Source organism: Apium graveolens, chromosome 6, assembly GCF_009905375.1.
Source record: "Apium graveolens cultivar Ventura chromosome 6, ASM990537v1, whole genome shotgun sequence".
In the NCBI taxonomy this organism is placed as follows: domain Eukaryota; kingdom Viridiplantae; phylum Streptophyta; class Magnoliopsida; order Apiales; family Apiaceae; genus Apium; species Apium graveolens.
Window position 1 is genome coordinate 300284905 of NC_133652.1, and position 12787 is coordinate 300297691.

The 12787-nt window shown below is 31.2% G+C and overlaps 1 pseudogene; it reads right to left on the reverse strand.

Annotated features, from left to right (window-relative positions):
* Positions 1-9151: 9151 nt before the first annotated feature.
* On the reverse strand, positions 9152-11753 carry LOC141666299 (uncharacterized; annotated as a pseudogene).
* Between the last annotated feature and the right edge of the window lie 1034 nt (positions 11754-12787).

Here is a 12787-nt window from a genome sequence, read left to right on the forward strand (position 1 = left end):
GTCTTTGATTTCATTTAGCTAACCATCACTTGGTTCGATTGATCAATTAAAAGAGTTAATTGGTGAATTTTACCACTTATGGTTAGTTAGATGGTAATTAATTCCAATTAGATTAAGTCAAATTCTGATGCGATTTCAGATCCGAAGTCGAATCAATGAGAAATTTGGAGGAGGTGAGGACACCAGTAGAATTCAGAAGTTTAGCGGAATCAGCGTGATGTTACAGCAAGATTGCGAGGCTTAAATTGGATAAATATGCCCTTTGCAATAGATAAGAGAATTAAAATATTATTTGCACATACGAGTGAGAAGAATGTTTTGAAGAGCTAAAGGTTCGAGGTAAGAGCTAAGAAAAGGAAGGAAGAAAATGAAGAAAAAATTAATAACTACATAAATATGGATGTTGTTAGACGATCAAAGAGCTGTCATCATCTGTAATGAGGTTTTATTGAAGGACTTGAAGGAAAGATGATGTACATCGGGCAGAGATCTCAACAATTTAAAACATATCTTCAATACGAAAAATCCAGAAATGTGACACAGAATAGTTAAAGTTATTTAAAATAAAAGTTCTGCGATTAGTGATTATGTGAGTAAGGCTAAATAAATCGCTGTCAATAGATTTTGATAGTTCTGTTAACAAGAATTCTAATATTTAGTATAGGAAGCTTTCATTTCACTATTAGCCACGGAAGGGCTTATCTAATGATAATCAAATCAGTACAATTAGAAAGAAGGGGTTGCTTATATTAAGAAGAGAAAATGAGTCATGAGAATGGAGAACTTGGATAGAAAGGAAAGTTGAATCAAAAGGATGATAAAGAAATTTTGTAAGATTGTCTAGGATATAAGAAAGTTATAAACGTCAGGATGCCAGAACTAATGTAGGACATGAAGTGAGACACTTATATTTGGAGATAAGAAATTCAATATGAGATTATGATTATATATGGAAACTTAAGGCAAGGTATTGATTGACCCGACATAGGAATGGAAATAGGACATATAAATAAATGTCATATTGATTGAAGAACTAAAGCCATCATCAAAGGGTGAACATATTATCGTTACCTTTTCAAATATGAGTATAGCTCGTTAAGGGGCGATATAGAAAATCACTCGAAAACCAGAGATGAAGTAAGTGTTATTTAAATTATTAGGATACGTTAATTAAACCCAAGCATTCTTTTTTTAACGAATACCTTACCCGAGGAATAAGTTGATATTGCTATAAGGAGATTGTGGTGCGCTATCAGATTCAAGTATAGATTGGAACTGATCGATATTATTACTTAATCTTATATTTTTGGACATAAGTAAAGTGAAGAATTTGATGAAACATTTATAAATTAAGATAGAAAATACATCCCAGGAATATGGTTAAGTACTGAAGGTTAAAAGAAATATGCAGTGATCAGACATGAAGAGAAAATGGGGAAAACCGTCAAGGGAATCATTATTGATATGGTATTCCAAACCTAGTCATTCTCTGTTATCAATGAACAGCTTGTCTAATAAGTGGGTTAGTTGCGGCTTGAAGAAATGATGGTACGTCATCAATCCAGGAATTGATGGTAAATGGTCAACAGTATCTGACTAAAGATTTTCCAAAAATATTTGAAATACAGTGAATTATGTTGGACTAGAATAGTATATACCACTCCTAGATGAACGAACATAAAGTAAGGCGGAACTAAAAGAGGGGAATTTGGATAAATATTGTTAACTCAAAGGATACAAGTTATTCCAAGAATATGATGCAAAACATAAATGTCAAAGAAGACTTTCGGATAATACGACATAGCGAAAAGAATGAACGTTAAATGTGACTAGACGTCCAGGGAGAGCATGGTAGTCAGTTTCGTACAAAAACTTCTTGGAACCAAACTAAATGATAATTTGCATTAGAACATGCGGATGATACCTCCAAGTTTGTAAATTTTTCTACTCGATCGTGATTCAAGGGAAATAAGGTATGATGATACGTGTGTGCATCAGTTGTACCTAATAGAGATTTTCTCGTTAACTCTTAATGCTAGTATAACTTCGAGAACGTTGGCAATCAAATATGCCATGGCCTCAGTACATCATTCGCAGATGAAGAAGAAGATTACGGAAATGATTAAAGAGCCTTGAATGCGATTGGAAGCAATTATAAATTAGGTTATTCGAATAAAGAAACATATGGGAATGAAGTTTGAGAATGGGTAACGGTTGGAAACGTTCATGAGCATGAATAATTAGATTTAGATTAAAAAAGAAAAATTTATACGCGTTATGTTGGTCCTCTTGAGACTGTAAAATAGGCAGGATAAGTGGAAGTGAGTTGGCTTCACCGCCACATGTATAGCAGATTAATAGGGTGTTTATATGTGTATACTCAGGAAGAATAATTTAGCTCCATCTTATATAAGATGGAGACTTGAGTTGGAATATATGAGCACGTAATAGAATATATTATTAGCGAGAGGCTGTTCAACAATGATTGGTATTGTACGTTAAAATTATGAAAAGTTGTAAGGTTGAAAGATTCACCTGAGAAAATGAAAGCGAGGTACTTGAAAAATATCAGTATTTACTCCTTAGTGTGATTTTAGGGACATAATCCTTTTAAGGAGAAGGATGTAACATCCAGGACATAGCGTATAATTATTTTTATCAATAAATAATTATTATGTGAATTATCCGATGATGGATAATAATATTTGGATGTTTGTATATAATAAAATGTGAGCATGTTAATTTTAATATGTTCCGAATAAAATATAGATAATTAAGGTATCTTTCTGGTAATTTTTGGAGTGTTATATGATTTTATAATAATTTGTGAATTTATTTATTTATTTTCTGAATAATTACAAAACTATTTTATAAAGCCGAGAATCATCCAACTTCAACCATTTTTACATTTTTACAACTCGAAACTCTTCCGAAAACTCCTTCCCAACCTAATCTAATAATTCCAGACATTTTCCTTGTTATGACTTTTTCGATCCGGATTACAGTTTGACACGTGCGCGGCCCGGCGCAAAATTTTCGATACGATAATCATTTTGATAAATCAACAAAACCCTTATTCTCAAAAGACGGGATAACATTATATTAATTTCGTATAAAGTGTTTTATAAAAAGCCCGGTTAGGATAATTATCCAATACGGATATCAAATCATATCGTTTTTGCTGTTATTTAGCGGCTAAGTAACTAATTTATCGATCCAATAAGATCCAAAATGAACCAATATTCCAAAAATATAAATAGCCTGTTTCTTCTTTTATTTTATTCGTATAATCATAATCAATCAGTAAAAATACAGTAATTATAGAGAAAAAACCCTAAAACGTTACGTTCTTGAAAATCAAACCCTCGAATGAAAGCGTTATCGAACTCCGATTCAGGAGTGCCATATATCAAAACGAAGCACTCCAAAAGTACTTTCTTAATCAATCAATCATTTTAGTGTAGAAATTAAGGTGATTTTCTTATTTATTTATTTATATTCGAATTATTTGATAATTAAACTATAAAAACTTGTTCTTGATGTTGATATGATTTGATGATTCCATCATGTAGATAATATTTTTCTGGTCAATTGGTATATTATATGTCAAAAACCGAGTTCAATAACATAAAATTTGGGTTTGATTATCGAATTAATGAATTAGGGTTTATAATTATGAATGTTCTTAATTGAATTTGGGACTTTTTGATTTAAGGGTTATTGATTGATTTGGATGATTGGGATAACTTCCTGAGGTGATTTGCAATCGATTTACATAATTAATTGTACCAATCGATTCCTGGAAGTATTAACTCGAGTTCATGGGTTTATGTATTTTTTCGATTTGATTTTCTGAACTGTTCTTGAATTATTGGTTAATATAATTGATTGGGTTACATTCGTATGAATTATATACTTAATTTCATATAAAGCACGCTAATTTTAGTAGAGTTTTATGTAAAATCGGCGATTGGCCAGAATAACAGCCTGCGAGCTTTGGTGTTTGGCCAGAGACGATGCACCCCTATTCGTTGTTGTTGTTGTTGTTGTTGTTGGCTTAATTGAATTGCTGAAATCATATGGATTTTTCTGGTCTAAAAATCGTGACGAGAAGATTACGTTGGTGGCAGGATTCGTGACCGCCGAAATCGGCTGTAAGGTCACCGGATTCTTCCATGGTTTCAGGCAATTTCTTCGCCTGTTCTTGGCAGGTCCAAGACCCGGTTTCTGACCCGGGAAATAACCCGGCTTCGATCCATTTTTCCCCAATTCCCTTTCCTGAATTCTGTTTCTAGAATTTTGTTTTAAAATAAATCAAAATTTCTATTTTTAAATTCAAAATTTCATTTTTTTTGTAATTTTAAAAATCATTATATGATATTCTGGGAAATATTTTAATTCAAAAAAAATCTTAATTATTTAGTTAATTAATTTTAGTTGATAGTTAATTATTTAATTAGTCAATTAATATAAATATTAATTGATTAATTAATTTAATTAGTTATTAAATAATTTAATTGATTATTTATTTAGATTTAATTATTTATTTTTGATTTAAAAATTTCAAAAAAATAGTTTCGAGCTTTATAATTTAAATTATATTCAAGACTCGATAATTATTATAAAATTATTTTAAAGTCATATTCATGTAATCAAAACCTATTATTTAATTATAAAATGATTCGAAGACCTATTTTAATTCCGAAAAATGTTAAAAAATTTATAATAAATCAACCGTTCGTTCGTTTAATACGAAATGAATGCCTCTAGACTCAGAAAAATATTCTCCTTTCACTAAAAATACTTTCGAGACCTAATTTCTTTTGTATCAAAAGATCGTTTGTTTTATGAATCATCTTGAGTCGATTATTGATCGATAAAATACACTTTTTGACCCAATTTCAATTCTAAACGCATCGAGACCTATATTTTGACGATCCAACGTATGTGTTACATGAATTATGAAACTACGTGTTATATGAATAACATGATCATGTGGCTTATGTACACGTGTTATGTGATTTATGAGTCAACATGTCTTTTAAATGTTATTTGATTGAGATGTGATCCTTATCTATTATTATCGGGCGGGTAGACGATAAGGATAATCGTATAGACTAGTCAATTATATATTGTAAGTTAATTGAATAGTATCTTTTATGATAGATACACATAGTGCGAGGCATTCCAAGCCAGACAGAGATTGTAGAAGTAAAGCCTGATTGCGTGTAGTAATGAAACGAGTGGGTTCATAATAAAAATAAACCTAAGAATGTAAAAGGTAAGAAAGGTCAAGTAGCCTGTCAAGGGAAATACAAATGCAATAGGACTGAGTGATATGGCAGCTAGTTAAAAATCAGAGGATTATCAATTGAGACAAGTATTCCTAACCTTTATCCTAAAATACTGTAAATATTTCTTCGTTCCTATTCTAAGTTCAGAATATTTAAATGTTTTTATATTTCACTGCAATTACTCTTATTTATGCAAGTACCTTTTTAATCTTATCCCTTGATTATCGATTGATCGCTTGAGTAAGTACCCATTCGTTCGGGTTATTTGCGAACCCTGGATCAGGATGTTTTGAAATTGGAATAATTTGACATCAAAATACTCCACGGACTTGATGGTTAAGATGAGGAACAGTGATGAGCTAGACCCTAAGGGCCAGAGATGGCTGGTTCCTTGAGTATTGGGCCATAGCTGCCTGAGTACCCCATATGTTTGGTGGGTCTATGCAGTTGGGTATAGATCTGCACTATATCTTGACTGATCAGCAGGGTGTAGTGCATATGTTGGTTTATGGATTATATGAGTGATATAACCAAAATTAAATTTCAAAATAATTTTATTTGGTTTGCTATTTTAACAATCAAGCATCAGTTTGACTAGTACAATTAACTAGTGTTTGATCCTGAATTGGTGTTTCGATTATTTTAAAAATATTTTTCAACGATCAAATTGTATGGATTTAAATAAATTAATATATATATATATATATATATATTAGTGATATAACCAAAATTTGATATCAAAATATTTTTATTTGGTTTGCCATTTTAACAATCAAGCATCGGTTTGACTAGTACAGTTAAGTAACGTTTACTCCTGAATTTGTGTTTTGATTATTTTAAAAATATTTTCAAAGATCCAACAATATGGATGTCAATAGATATATATTAGTGATATAACCAAAATTAAAGTTCAAAATTATTTTATTTGGTTTGTCATTTTAACAGTGAAGCATCAGTTTGACTAGTACAATTAACTGGTGTTTGATTCTGAATTGGTGTTTCGATTATTTTAAAAATATTTTTTAACGATCCAACCGTATGGATTTAAATTGATATATATTAGTGATATACCCAAAATTTCATATCAAAATAATTTTATTTGGTTTGTCATTTTAACAGTCAAGCATAGTTTGAGTAGTAAAGCTAACTAACGTTTAATCCTGCATTTCTGTTTTGATTATTTTAAAAATATTTTTCAACTAGCCAACCATATGGATGTATATATATATATATTAGTGATATAACCAAAATCTAATATCAAAATAATTTTATTTGGTTTGCCATTTTAAAAGTCCAGCATCAGTTTGACTAGTACAGCTAACTAACGTTTAATCCCGAAATTATGTTTTGATTATTATAAAAATATTTTTCAACCAGCCAACCGTATGGATATAACTATATATATATATATATACAAACAAGTGCCCCTCATATGTGACACATGTACTAGATAACTGACACTATATTTATTTGCAAATTTATTTTCTTGTACATATACATGCATATATTTTATTAGTTATTACCTACTTCATCAAGGGCACTAAGGGTGTAACTCTCTCTTTTGTCATTTGTCAGAATGTTGAAAATTTTCAAATATAATGATCTAAATTTCTTTTTCTTACATGGTCAATACATTATCCAGGGGCACTAAGTTGATACACGTAATACATTGTAGGGGTACAAATTGGGATATAAGTTCCTACTATTTTGTTGATATTGGATTTTTATTAGCTTTTAATTTGCTTAATCTCTTCTCCAGCAAAAAAATTGTTAAAGGACCTTTTGCCAAGAACTGGAGAGGTGAAAGAGTTGCTTCATTTAATAGTATTCCTAGCAGCACTTTAATATTATGTTTATGATTAGCTTATGGTTGAACATTTTTACGGTCACCTTCTGTTGTGGTTTGTTGATAAATTTTTCTATAATGCCTACATCTAATTTGTATATTAATTTTTGAGTTCCTATTGTGGATGTCACAGTTGTTGATCTCACTACTAGGCTAGAAAAGAAGGCCACTTACGAACAAATTAAAGCTACTACTATGTAAGAATCATTAATTTATTGCTTATGAACTTATCTATATTAAAGTATATGCTTAAGTATTATGAATAATTTCTAAGGTTAGGTTTTGTATTAATTTTGTCTTTATTTATTTCATTGTTTTTATATAATATATTATTATACTATATCAAGGAAGAGTCCGAGGAAAGGTCAAGTGAATTTTGGGATACATTGAAGATGATGTGGTCTTCACAGACTTTATGGGTGACAGAAGGCAAACTTGCGGTTGTCTTCTTTCACTTAATTCATTAACCTGTCTCAACACTTTATCTAGAGATATATGATTTGTGAGACCAAACCTTGTAAGCATGAGTTGTATTCTGAACCGGAAAGTTGTTTACCTAGCTAATTACTCTTTGAACTGCCTGATTAGGAGTCACCTTTGGAACCATGCAAAATTTTTAATATATTAAACTAGTTCACATTTAAAAACTAGGCTCTTTGTTAGTTGTTTCATTCATTGTGAAATGAATGAATTTACTATATAGTTTGTCATATTGTCCATGAATATAAGATGCGATACCTTATTCGTTGTCTTAAATTTTCCAGGTCAAGCATCTTGATGGGAAAGGAGGAATTGCTCTAATATAACTTTGTCAAAGCTTATTTCATGGCATGAGAATGAACGGGGATACAGATAGAAAATCATTTTCATCTAATTGTGATATGTGATTGAATTGTTTCTCTTACGAGCAGAATTGATTTTTGGTTATAAATCTTGTGATTACATGTTCCTCTGTTATTTATTGTCACTCATCACCAAAATAGAAGGCGCTGGTAAGTGTTCAACTATAAAAGAAGTTATAAGTTTTACAAAAAGTGTAAGAAATACTATTGCCACTATAAGAAAAAAGCTAATAGACATCGGTTTCTTGCCGATGTCTTTGTGTTTTTTGACCGATGTCTTAGTCTTCGATGTCTATTCTAGACATCGGCCAGAAACCGATGTATATACTAGCATAAACATCAGTTTTTAGTAATTTTCTGATGTCTAAGGTCCCAATTTTTACAAAATATGCTAAACATAATTATTTTTATGTTATAATTACATTAAATATATGACATTGAACAACTACTAACATAACAAAAAAAGGCTTAGACATCGGCTTTTAAAATAGTAGTGTTGTTTCTGTAAATCTTAAACATCCCCTAAAAGCGATGTCTTTGAGCTTTTAGACATCGTTTTTTAAAAAAAATACTGATGTGCAAAGGTGTATTAGATATCGGTTTTGGACGATGTCTATTTTCTTCAAGACATCGATATTTTTCGAAAAAAAACAATGTATTTGTGCTTCCTAGACATCACTTTTGCCCGATGTCTTTGTCTATATAGACATCGGCTTTATTCTTAAAAAAACGATATTGATTAAGACGTTAGACATCAATTTTGGACGATGTCAATGTGCCTAAAGACATCAATTTTATTACAAAAACTGATTTGTATTTGTTTCTTAAACATCAAATTTAACACAGTAAAAGTGATGAATATATTTATTTTTAGGTGTTACACTACTTAAATGAATAAATTCTTCCATCAACTTTTCCTGCACTGTTTCCAGACCAAAGTCATCTACAACTACACCATATGCATTCATTGTGTTTTGTCACATAATTCTGAATTTTTTATCCAGACCCAACGCTCAAAATGATCTACCCATGCAATCAGAACCTGATGAGAAAATATAACTAAACTATAAAGCAACTGAGGAGCATATCAGTGTTTGAACAACTATGAAATATACTAGCACTGACCAACTTTATATACTAGCAATCACCAACTTCACTAACTATCAGCTTTATTGCCATCTTTTCAACTCCACAAGCCCATAATCGGTGACCAAGCTGCTCTCAAAAATTTTCAACTGTAGTCAACAAACATCTTGTCAACTAAATTAAATTTCAACTGTAGTCAACTCAAACAAATGCAAGCAGCAAAAATAGAAATTCAAAATCTTGCAGAACATAGATCACATAATTGAATCCCTTTTAACATATGCATAATTCATATCAATAAACCAGTCCAGAATGTATAATACGTAAGCCATTATTAGCTGGGAAACTAACAAAGGAAAAACTTGTTCCGGCCAAAGATAATTCCAGAGCCGTATAAAAATATTAGCAAGGCGAAAGAAAAAAAATTATACATCAAAAGCAAAATCACTAAGAAAGCAACTACCGATTCATTGATAGACCCCGAAATGGAGTTCAAAACATGCTTGCACTTCTCAAAATGGTTGTTTAATTTGTTGACCTCTTTCATTTAACCAAACAATTAATAAATCAAATACAATTACGTAACCCAAAAAATAGCATTTCGATATCCGTAAAAATAACAGAACACAAACCAGAGAAACGGAATGCTGATCGCATGTCCCGTTCTCAATCACATCACCTAAATTCTCCACCAACTATACATACACATCAAACACTCAATACTGATTACATATGAACCATTACAAGAATTCCTTTGACAATAACAGCTTCTGAAAAGTACTTACCCTCAGGCAGCTGCTAAATATAGAATCTCTCAGCATATCTTGAAGGCAACTTCTCAAAGCATCACAAGCCCAGCACGACAGATAATAAGATATAGACATCTGTAAATTGTGAATGTTGCAACACGAGAAGCCCAATGCAGGTTAAGAAAGTGGATAGTATATGACTTACCTTGGATTATCTAATAAGCGCAAGTAGTAGCGAATAATATGCTTCAACAGCCGTGATGATGGTTGCTCAGCAAGAGCAGCAACCATGTTTGCCAGAACGCGACCCACAACAAAAAATTGCTCTGCAGTTGTACCGATGTAATCCAATCCAACATCATCTAATAAGATTTTTTGCACTATGAATGTGGCCGCAATTGATATTTCATTTTCTTTTGTCTCTTGGTTTTCAAAAATGATCTTTTGACTTTGAGCTGTGGAAATATTCACACTGATCTAGTCACTATTGTGTGTAATAAGATCTAGAATGTAGCTCCTAAACCTACTAAGATACACACACATACACACACACATATATATATATATATATGATGTGTGTGTATATAAAGCTAATATGAGCAGGCAAATAGCTATATACAGTTTGACCATTGTTGAAGGAAACATTGAGAGACCGTAGGTTATATATAGAAATAACATATACAAGTTGTCTCTCTTATTTTCGAAACATTCATAAGATGTCAACATCTGCTACACATTAGAAATGAATTAAAAAAAATTAGATTTATAGAGTATAATCGAATTAGAAAATCATAAGACAGTACGGAGTCTACAACTATAGAAGTGACTTATGTCACTGAACAATAGTTTATAATTATATCAGGAACAACATAAATATATTTACCATTAAGGAACAACAATCTCGTATCTGGGTGGGAAGCCACACACTGCAAAAACAATAACACGAGTAATGAACTGGTGTAGAACTGTAGATAAATCTATAAATAATTATAATATAATTGAAGTGCATAGTATCAAGGCATCTCTTAACACTACTAAAAATTAGTGTTCCACTGGCTGAATGTTTTGCTATAAATTTATCACAAAAAGAAAAAGAAAATTACTTGGAGAAGCGCTAGTGCATTCCAGACTTTGTTTGATTGTACTGGCGTCAAATTTGGGGGTGACAAGACAGGGTAAATTGAAACAATTTCATATAAATACAAAGATAAAATGCACACAATTCCTAATTATAAATCTTTGTTCGTGAAACTAATTTAACTCAGGTGCCCACTAATTTAAATTATTACAGTGTGACAAAAATATGGAACAAATAGTGGATATGATGTTTAGTGACTTGCACATACACAGGTAGACCGCCAATAGCACAACAAAGAATTTTTATAAATGAATTCTACTGTAAGTATAAAATAAAAGATAAATAAATTCTAAAAACTTACATGAAACATAAACCACCGCCTCCAGGAATCCAACAGACAGACTCTAGCTTTAATAGGTAACAAAAAATATCAAAATTCAATACCAAGATACTGATTGTCCCCCTTACAAGCAGAAGCGCTTCCTTAAAAATTAAATCTCTATTAAAAATCCGAAAATAATCATAGGTTCCTCTGCAAATAAACACAATCTTTAATCTTTTCCAACACAAGTATTCATAAAGGAAAGTAACAAACAATTCAGACTCATGTATGCATCTTCAAGAGGATCTTCATAAAACTAAAATCAAAAAATTGAAAAAGTAAAAAAAAATAAAACAGAAATATTAATTTAATTAACAACAAATTGAAAATGCATAAAACACAAAAGACATAAATTGGATTAAAAATAAATAATAAAAATGATGTGTGTGTAAAACAACCTTAGGGAGTTCGAGAAGAGCGTTATCTCTGACATCGGGATTACTGAGATCCAACACGAGCTACTCCGCTGATTGCATTTTCTGATCTTTGTTTACTAGAGCTCCGACTACCGACGATGAAGAACCTGGTTGACCGAATGCACCTAAGTTCTCAAAATCTTGCAAATTCTTCTACAAATTGTAATACATATACTAAACAGAGCATCATCATGCATCAATTATAACAATATACCAATTAAATTTTTATAATAGAATCAAATAATGATAAGAAGCAAAGAACCCTCAACAATAATTACTAAAAAGAAATCGAAATTCTACTTAACTGCGAGGCTCTTTCTCATTGCAACTCAAATATAAATAACTCAAAAATTTCCTCAAAAAACATCAGCAATATTACTACAACTATCAAAATCCAGCACTACAATTCTTCAAACTATAACAAAAATAAGAAGAACCATTCAAAAGCAAAAAAGTTACTGAATCAATACCTGAAACAACTGAGCTGACTTGGTGAGTTGTTCTTGGGGTTTAACCGAGTTGGAATCAAAAGCCCGTGCCATTCCTCTTATACAACACGCCACAAACAAAACAACAATTATCTTGTACAAAAATGAAATCAAAATAGTTAGTAACTTAAAAATAATACGGTGCTCATTATATTAAATAAGGGTTTCAATTTTATAAAACCCTAATTTTAAAAAACTAGGGTTTTAATTGAAAAAAACCCCAATTTAAAAAACTATGGTTTGCAAGCTTGGGTTTGAGGATGAGAATACGAGAGCAGAGATAGTTGAAGATCAATTTCAATTTTAAAATGAAGGTCGGGGAGAGATAGAGAGATTAGAGAGGGATGAGAGGGAGTCTGAGAGGGAGAATTTTTCTGAGTGAAAGATGAAAGACGGGGAACATAAAAAAATTGGTAAAGAGGGAATATTTTTGGCTAAGGGGAAAAGAATTGGGGTTGCCGTGGATTGAATTTTTTTTATGAAATTTAAGACATCAGTTTTAATATGAGACGATGTCCTAAATACAGAAAGACATTACATTTACGCGGGATGATGTGTATTAAATATTAGACATCAGTTGCAGGACTTGACGATGTCTAATATGTG